This window comes from Vidua macroura, chromosome 6 (genome assembly GCF_024509145.1).
Source record: "Vidua macroura isolate BioBank_ID:100142 chromosome 6, ASM2450914v1, whole genome shotgun sequence".
NCBI classification, from domain to species: Eukaryota; Metazoa; Chordata; class Aves; order Passeriformes; family Viduidae; genus Vidua; species Vidua macroura.
The window spans coordinates 61,465,898-61,474,164 of record NC_071576.1 but is presented as its reverse complement, the minus strand read 5'-3'; positions in this window follow the sequence as shown (position 1 = coordinate 61,474,164).

Here is an 8,267-nt window from a genome sequence, read left to right as displayed (position 1 = left end):
GACAGGGGGAAAAACCCCTGCAAAGGCTGCGCTGGGAGGCAGGCGGGACCCCGGGGGCGGCCACGGGATGCTCCGCGGCGAGGGGGGGATGGACAGGCCCGGGGTCACCCCGGAGCGGGCGGGGTGTCCGGGGCAGCGGCCGCCCCCCGCCCCGCCGCGCAGCCGTGCGGAGCCTCCGCGCCCCGCCGCGCCGGGCAGCGGTGCCGGCGAAACGGGGCGGCAAAGCGTCTCCCCCCACGCCTGTGTGTGTCCCCGCTGATTTTTTGCTCCTGTCGCGCTCGGGTGCGCGACCTTTGCCGAGCCGCGGAGGAGGGACGCGGCTCCGCGCTGCAGCGCGGAACGGAGCCCCGCGGGCGCGGAGGGAAGCGGGGTCGGCGCGGGCGTCGCCGCGCCGGGCAGGGGATAGGAGCAGGGGCACGGCAACGTGTTACAAATTTATAAGCATTATACATATTTGATTTACACTACGTTCCGAAGTTGTGGGCTTTTTCTTTTTTTCTTTTCTTCTTCTTTTTTTTTTTTTTTTTTTCCCGAGGATGCCCCAAACCCCCGTGCTCACATAGATTGAGCAATTCTCAACACACACTGTAATAATGAGCTTTAATTCTCTATCCAAGCAGAACTTGAGCAATAATAATAAGCACATCAGAACAATTTGTTTACTGTGGCATTGCACAGGCTGCAGGGTCCAAGACTAGCTACAATAAACGGTAAAAACCAAAGGAAAAGCCCTAGAACAGGAAAAATATTGCGATAGAAACGCGGTTTTGGCTTTCAAGGAAAGAGGTACTTGACTAGCATTGTAGCTCGGATATTTTGCCCTTGTCCAAGGTATGTGTTTTTTAAATACTTTCTTTTTATTCCCCCCACACGTTTCTTTGCTTGTCTAACATTTCTCTTTTGCCCCCAGGATTGCGTTTAAACCTTGGTGCAGAAATGTAATTTTGCTCTTGTTTTGTATTGTGGGTTGTTTTTTTTTTTTTTTTATTATTCTCTCGTCCTGTCGGCTCAGCCCTCTCGCAGTTTAATAGAAACTGAATAGCTCCATCTCTTCGAATAAAAAATACCTGAGTTATTATTGAAATGGCTTTTTGTGTGCTGCCTCGTGAAGTTGGGAGAGCTTTCCGGCTGTTGTGCGGCTGGCAGCCTGCGAGGCTCTCCTGCGACCTGGTAAACGATTGCACCTACCCTTCTTGGGAGCACTCGCCCAGAGCGGGCTGAGCCGGCTGACACGGGCACCCCGGTCTGTGAACCCTGGCGAGCTGGAAACTTGTTGGAACAAGCGGGATTAGTGTGCGGGAGAGTGTGTTTGGGGGGGCTCTCATTTAAGGCGCTGCAAGAAACTTCTGTGAACTGAAGCGTCCTAAAGACAGAAATTTAGCAGAAAGATAACATTTCCCCTCGCGAAGAATCCCACTGTAGCCGACTGTATAATAAGAGTATTATTTTCAATGCCGTAACCTTGTTTCTCATCCGAGAAACAACAACAACAACAACAAAAAAATCAAGGTTAAAAAAATGCTTCTTGCCTTAAAAAAGAGAAACGTATAGCTATAAATCATTTCTTTATACCTTAACTTTGTAGCTGGGTTTTCTCCCCTCTCGCTCTCTCTTTTTTTTCTTTTTCCCCGAAGACTCCTAATGCTATTAATTTGTCGAAAACTTTATTCTGGGCTGTCTCGAATTATTTCCCTTCTCTATCCTTTAAAACATTTTCATAATAAGCGTGACTCCGGACAATGTTTGATTTGTTTTTCTCCCCTCATCCCGGTTTAGACTGAGACATTAGCTGAATTCCCTGGGGGTGATTGGATGCAATTCGCTGAAAGTCGACAGGCACGTCCTGGATGTTAGAAATTCACTTTTCCTCAACGTGACAAGGCTGAGTTCGATCTACAATTGTATTTGAAAGGGCAATGAGCGGAAAGATCTCCCATCATTAAAACCTCCCTCTTCTTTAGCAAAATAACAAGATACTTCATTTGCACACAAACACTCAGGGAAAAAAAAGAATCCCCAAACCCCAACCGACCCGCGATAACTCTTTGATAAAACGCTATCTCTGCATAATTTGGGAGGGGGACACCACATATCAAAAGGTATCGGAGGACCCCCAAAGCGCCCATGTGATCAAGTTGACTTTTTACTTTAAATCTTGAATAAGATGTGAGTTGTAACAAGGGGATTTGCACTTACTCCATGACCCTTGTAATTGGATTAAATATGGACTGAGACGTACAAAAACATACCAAGATTGACACCTGCCAACTGGACTTCCTTATGATTGATTGTGATGCTTCGTGCTGGCAACAATAATGAAATAAATTGTATGGATAAAACAGCACATTTGTCATTTCCGTGCCATAAGAGAGGAAGGCAGCGTGTTAGGCAAGCTGTTATCTGACAGGCAAGAACAGCAGACACAACTAAAGAGCTAAACAAGGATTCCAGACATTGACAAGACAAATTATAACTTGTCACAACCTTTTTAAATTCAGAAGTTTTCAATTAACATATATATTGCTGTTACATATAAGATCGGGTGGACTTAAAACATAAACAGGCAGGGACGGAGGGCGGCGGAGGCTGCGGAGCCGGCGCTGCCCCGGCTGCCGGCGCTGAGCGGAGCCGCGGCCCCGGGAGCCGCCCCGCCGCCCCTGCCCGCGGGCACGGCTCTGCCGGGGCGGCGGGGCCGAGCCCGCGGGGGTTCCCAGCGCGGAGAGGGTCGCGGAGGGTCCCAGCGCAGGCAGCGCATCCCCCCGCCCCGAGGCGCTCCGGGCTCGCCGGGGATGGAGCGCCGTCCATCGGGCCGGGATGCGGCGCGGCGGCGGCGTGTCCTCTAGGGAAGCGGGCGGGATTTACGGCTCCCGGCGGCGATCCGCGGCGCGGGATGGATGCGGAGCAGGCGGCTGCCGCGCCCCTCCGCGCCCCTCCGCACCCGCGCGGCGCCGCGCTCCCTCCCGGCTGCGGGCCGGGCCGGGCAGCGCTCCCGCCCCCGCCGGCCGTCGGGTCCGCAGGGATCCCCCGCGAACGGGGAGGAGGCGGCCCCCGCGGCACCCCCCGAGCGACAGGGGCCGGGACCCACACCCGGCACCAGCCCCGCTGCCCCGGGGGCCACCCCGTCCCTCGGCTCCCGGTGGCCACTGGCGACCGCAGCGGGGCCGTGCGCCCCGGCGGGAGCAAAGCCGAGGTGCTGCCCAGGTGGGAAAGGTCCCCTGCGGGGTGATGGTGGGTGAAGAGGCACGACACACGGGGCACATGGTGGCACAAGGACTTGAGTCTGGGCTGGCTTTTCCAGGGTGCCCAAAGAGGCAGCGAGACCCGCTGGGGCAGTGCTCGGTTTTGGGCCGTCTGGTCCCGCCAGGTCATTGCTGGGTAAAGAAACAGCGAGGCGGGAGCGGGCTCACCTGAGCAGGGACCCCGCTCCTGTCGTCACCCTCCAGAATGCAAACGAAACTGCGGAGCGTTTTCCCCCGTGTCGTGGTGCGCTTTGTCCGAGGAGATGCTGACCTGGCCCGGCCCAGCGAGCACCCCCCGGGAGCAGAAAGAAATGCGGCTCTCGCTGGAAACCGTCGGGTCCCGCTCGAGGGGCGACTCCAACTCTTAGACTAATATTTTCCAGCCCCGTTTCTTTAGTCTGAGCGGGATTATGCTGGGTTTGAGGTGACCGACAGTAGAAGTGCAGGGGGTGCAGCACCGCGGCTTTCCCGGCCATCCCCGGGGACGGAGAGAAAGGACTTTCCCCCCAAAACCCCGAGTCGCAACTTGGGAAAAAATAACTAATATTCCAAGGCGACCTTTCCATTTGCTGTAATTACTGCCAAACTCATTCCTCTAAATTAAATGCTGCCAGTGATTTGAATCCTTGTAACGCAAAACCCAAGTTCCATCGAATTAGTTGTAGCCTGCCTGCTTTCCCCAGTGACTGCATCTATTAACATTATAATCTCAAACACCATTTTTTATGTAACACTATTGTTAGTAAATCAACTCCTCAGGTCCACAGAGACGCTGACCTCTGTCAATTCAGTGAAAGTGTAATTATCTCCCCGAATCTTGGACAGATTTAAGAGATTACATTTCAACTAAATCTATATCAATGCTAATTTTTTTCCCAGACTCCAGGTGCTAGGCACTCCGAAATGGTGTTTCTGCCCAGCAGAATGGGTTACAAAGAGGAGAGGGCTTGCTGTGTAGAGGGCCAAAAGAAATGAAGCCCCACATAAAATTACACCTATTTTTTTTTTTTTTTTTTTTTTTTGCTACAAAACCTGGTTCTTGTATGGCAAAGTCAAACAAAGCAGCTATGCTAAATTAGCGTTAAATAAAGGCTAGTTTAATGCTCGGTTACAGTCAACTGGTGTATATTTGATGGCTAATTGTCTATCAAAATTAAAGAGAAAAGAACAAATGATTCCTTATAAGAAGGTGTTAAAAGCTTCGACAAAAGGACACTTCACAAATATAATATCTGTGGATGGCGAATTGTCCTTTTGAAGCTTTTTTAATGTACTGAAGGCCTGGGACTCCCTAGATATGAATAATGGGGAGAAACGCGCCCTTTTATTCCGAAAGAGCCTCTTTTAAACCAGTCGCTCTAATAAACCGGCGAGGACAATATTCCGGGAGGAACGGGAACCGCGTTGCTGTGATTTCCGACGGCCACTTAAATAAATAATGCCCCGGCAGTAAAAAGGCATTTAAATGTTATTTGGTTTGCGCTTAAAGAGACCTGAGCGCCTTCCCGGCGGAGAGCAGCTCTCCCTTGCAGATCAAGCCCTATCAGCAGGCAGAAAACAGGATTTGTAGGGCTGTGGGGATGGGGATGGGGACGGATCCAGCCTCGGCTGCCCCGCGGCCAGGCGAGGTGCGGGGCCGCCCGCCCCGCATTTATTGCTTTATTCGGACTAATGGCTCAGGAAATATTCCACGGGGCGGAGAGCGAGACGGGGAGAGAGCCGCGAAAATGAGAGGGGAGAAGTGGCGAGGCCAACCAACCAAAACCTCCCGTGTGAAGTTAATCCAAGAGGATGGCGGCGAAGCGGGCGCCGGCGCCGGGCGAGCCCCGGCGGCTCCGCGGGCGCGCAGCCCCGCGCAGCCGCTCCGCGCGGGGAGGGAGCGGCCCCGGCGCCCCCGCGGAGGGCGTGCGGGAGAGCCGCAGTATGCAAAAGAGCCCCGGCTAAATCATGCAGCAAGAACGACAAACCGTCTGGAAAATGGACCCACGGAGCAGCAAGAATGTACTTTTTTATCTTTGACAACTTGTGTCCTAAAGAAAGTATCTTGAAGATAATTGAAATGATTACAATTCATTGCTGCCTCACTTTGAGTGGGAGCAGTCAAATAATGAAATCTTAGTAATACAGCAAAAATTTAATTTCCATTGCACCGCTGCTCGAGGTTTCCCTTTTTCTTTCTCCCTCCTTTTTTTTATGCCCAGCTTCCCCTAGAAATTTTGTGCTCGCACATAATTCTTCACTTTGTTGCATTATTTCATCTTTTTGGGGTTAATTCCCATCTCCTCGTGCCCTTTCTCCTTTAGTCTCTGGAACTTCCAGATGATGGGTGCGGGGAATCTTCTGGAAGGAAATATCCCAAGAGGCTGGGGAGGAATCCTCAAACTAAGTCCAGGCAGGCCGGGGTGGGTGCTGCAGCCTGAGAGCAGATTTTGGCTAGCTACCCCCTCCCACAACCACCTCTGGTGATGATGAGCAGGGGCTGGTCTGTCTCACCTGGGGCAGCAGTGAAAATTCATTTTTGGAAACTGTTCTGGGACTCAGTCCCTGTAGGTTTATACTATTATTATTAATTATTATTATTGTTGTTGTTGTTGTTGTTGTTGTGTTGCTAGCATTTTGATATCACAATTATTATTGTTATTGCGTTTTCTTGCTATTTTCACCAGAAAAAAGTATTTCCCAGAAGCTGCAGGGTGCCCCTGGTGATGCCGGGGGTTTGACTGAGGTGTTTTTTTGCCCGAGCTTTGGGCTGCAGGAGGCCACCAGGGCTCACCCACGCATGGAAATGTGATGGGGCCAGGGCCACCCTCTGCCCCACGGTCCCCCAGTGTCCCCCCCGGCTGTCCCCAGCCTCTGTGGCAGTTGCTGGCTGCGCTGCTGCCCGGGATGCCTGAGCCCCTCTGCAGCCTCTCACCTCGCAGATTGTGCAGGAGGCAGCCTGCCTTTTAATCCAAGTCAGGGATGGACCAGGGTACATCCTCAATGCAACTAACTGTTTCTAAAAAAAAGACCATCTGGTAATTGTCTTCCTTTAGATCTTCCCTTAATTATGCTTTTAATTAAAGATGGTTCAAGGCATTGGACCACATGAAGGGCAGTAATTACAAATTACATTACAAACCCAACAGATGTAGCTCTATCTGCTGGGAAAAAGGTACCGGAATAAAATTTGACTAAACTTTAGGATAAATTAATCCGCTGCCTTGAGAACAGAAGCACATTTTTTATTATGCAGACTCTAGCCAGGATTTAAGTTCTCTGTCATGATTGTTTTCATATTTCTTTGACATCTATTGATTTGGAGGCAGCTGCAAGGCTTTGTCACAAGAGAGAAGAGCAGTCACAATATATTAGCTTGATGGCATAACTCGAATATGAGTAGGAAGGATAGAAACATGACAGGGAGCCACGTGACTGAGTGATGGGTCTCCAACAAAATAAAGAAATTAATTTTTAATAAAAAGCTTTAAAAATACCACAGCTAGTGCAACAGCAAGGGGAACGACAGAAGTTGTTAATTATCGAGCGTTAGAGCCTCTGAAATTTAGCCCCCAAGACTAAGAGGGGACGGGCTTTTAATTCCCAGTCAGGACTGGTGAAGTCACAAGGAGCACAGCCCCCACGCTCCCGGGCTGGAGCCCACCCTGCCCTGGCAGCCAGGCCTGGCTGGGGAGCTCGGGGCACGGCGGCAGGGCTGCCCTTCCCCGCCGGGCGCTGGGAATGAGCATCCTGCTCTGCCCAGGGTGGCTCAGGGGCAACTCTCCCCGACCCCAAGTGGGGTTTATGCAAAGCAATGCAGACCCGATAGCCTCTGTAATGAGGGAAGGCAGTGCAGGCTCAAAGATTTCCAGGGGGAACATCGCCCTGCTAATCTGTGGTCACTGATGGCTCTGGATCTGCTGCTTAAAATGCCTCTTCTGGGGCTGCAGGAATACAGGCATAGGAACCCTTAGAATGACCTGGCTGGCACGCTGGGAGGAGATCAAGAGACTGTGGGTGTAAGGCTTTACAAAACCCAGTTCTGGTTCAGTGGATAAAGACATCACTGATGATCAAGAGGCTGTTTTTAAGTCTACATCCAGTTCAAAGGATGCGCCTCTCTTGCGTTTTGCCAAAATCCTGTGCTAAACGTACAACTGGGAGCTCAAAGTATTTGAGCAGGTTTGGGCAAGGTAACAGAATTTCCCTGTCTGGGGGAAGCTGTTAGTTGAAAGCAGTCATTGAAGTCAAGCTGGGGAGCAGGGACAGTGAGGATTCACATGTCAGACGCTCCATCAGACCATTAAAAAGAAATTAATTTGGGACGTTTCGCCTTCCCCTCTCCCAGCTCCACCTCTGCGGAAAAAGCACAACAAAAAATCCAGGCAGCTCCTGAACTTGGGGGGGGGGGGGGTGTCTCCCCTTCGAGTGAGACACCTTCAGTGTCCCTTGAAGGTGAGACTGGACATGGGAGGCCTTGGGGATGAGGCTGCTCGGGGCTCCCTCCCTGCACTGCACCCCGAAACCCCAGTGAGAGCGGGAGCAGCGGCCGTGCCGCCCCAAAGGTCACACCGAGCACACTGTAGCACATCTCTGCCTTCCCTCTCACACACAGACACAAGCAGGGATGCTCTTCCTTGCTTTCCAGCGTGCCTGTGCTCAGCTGGGCACGGCAGGGCCCGGCCCTGCGCTGGCAGCACAGCCCAAGGACAGATCGGTGCACCCCACCCCAGCTGTGCATTCACACTCTCACACACCCTCTGTTAACAGTGCCACGTTTCTTTCCTTCTGGGGCGTGCCAGCCCCATGGATGTCTAACCCACTTCCTTACCCACTGCTGGATTTCCTCCCGCGTGGGGTGGAGGAAAGGGGAGCAGGTTCTCGTGGCCTCTTGTGGTGTCAGGAGGGGACTGACTTGGACAGACCTCTCTGAATGGCTCTCAAGCAGCTGACCCAGGGCTCCCAGTAACGCCGCTGTGATTTAGGATTGCCCAGTGTCAGTAGGTATGGCCACACCACGAGCCCGTGGGCAGCACGTGGCAGCTCCTA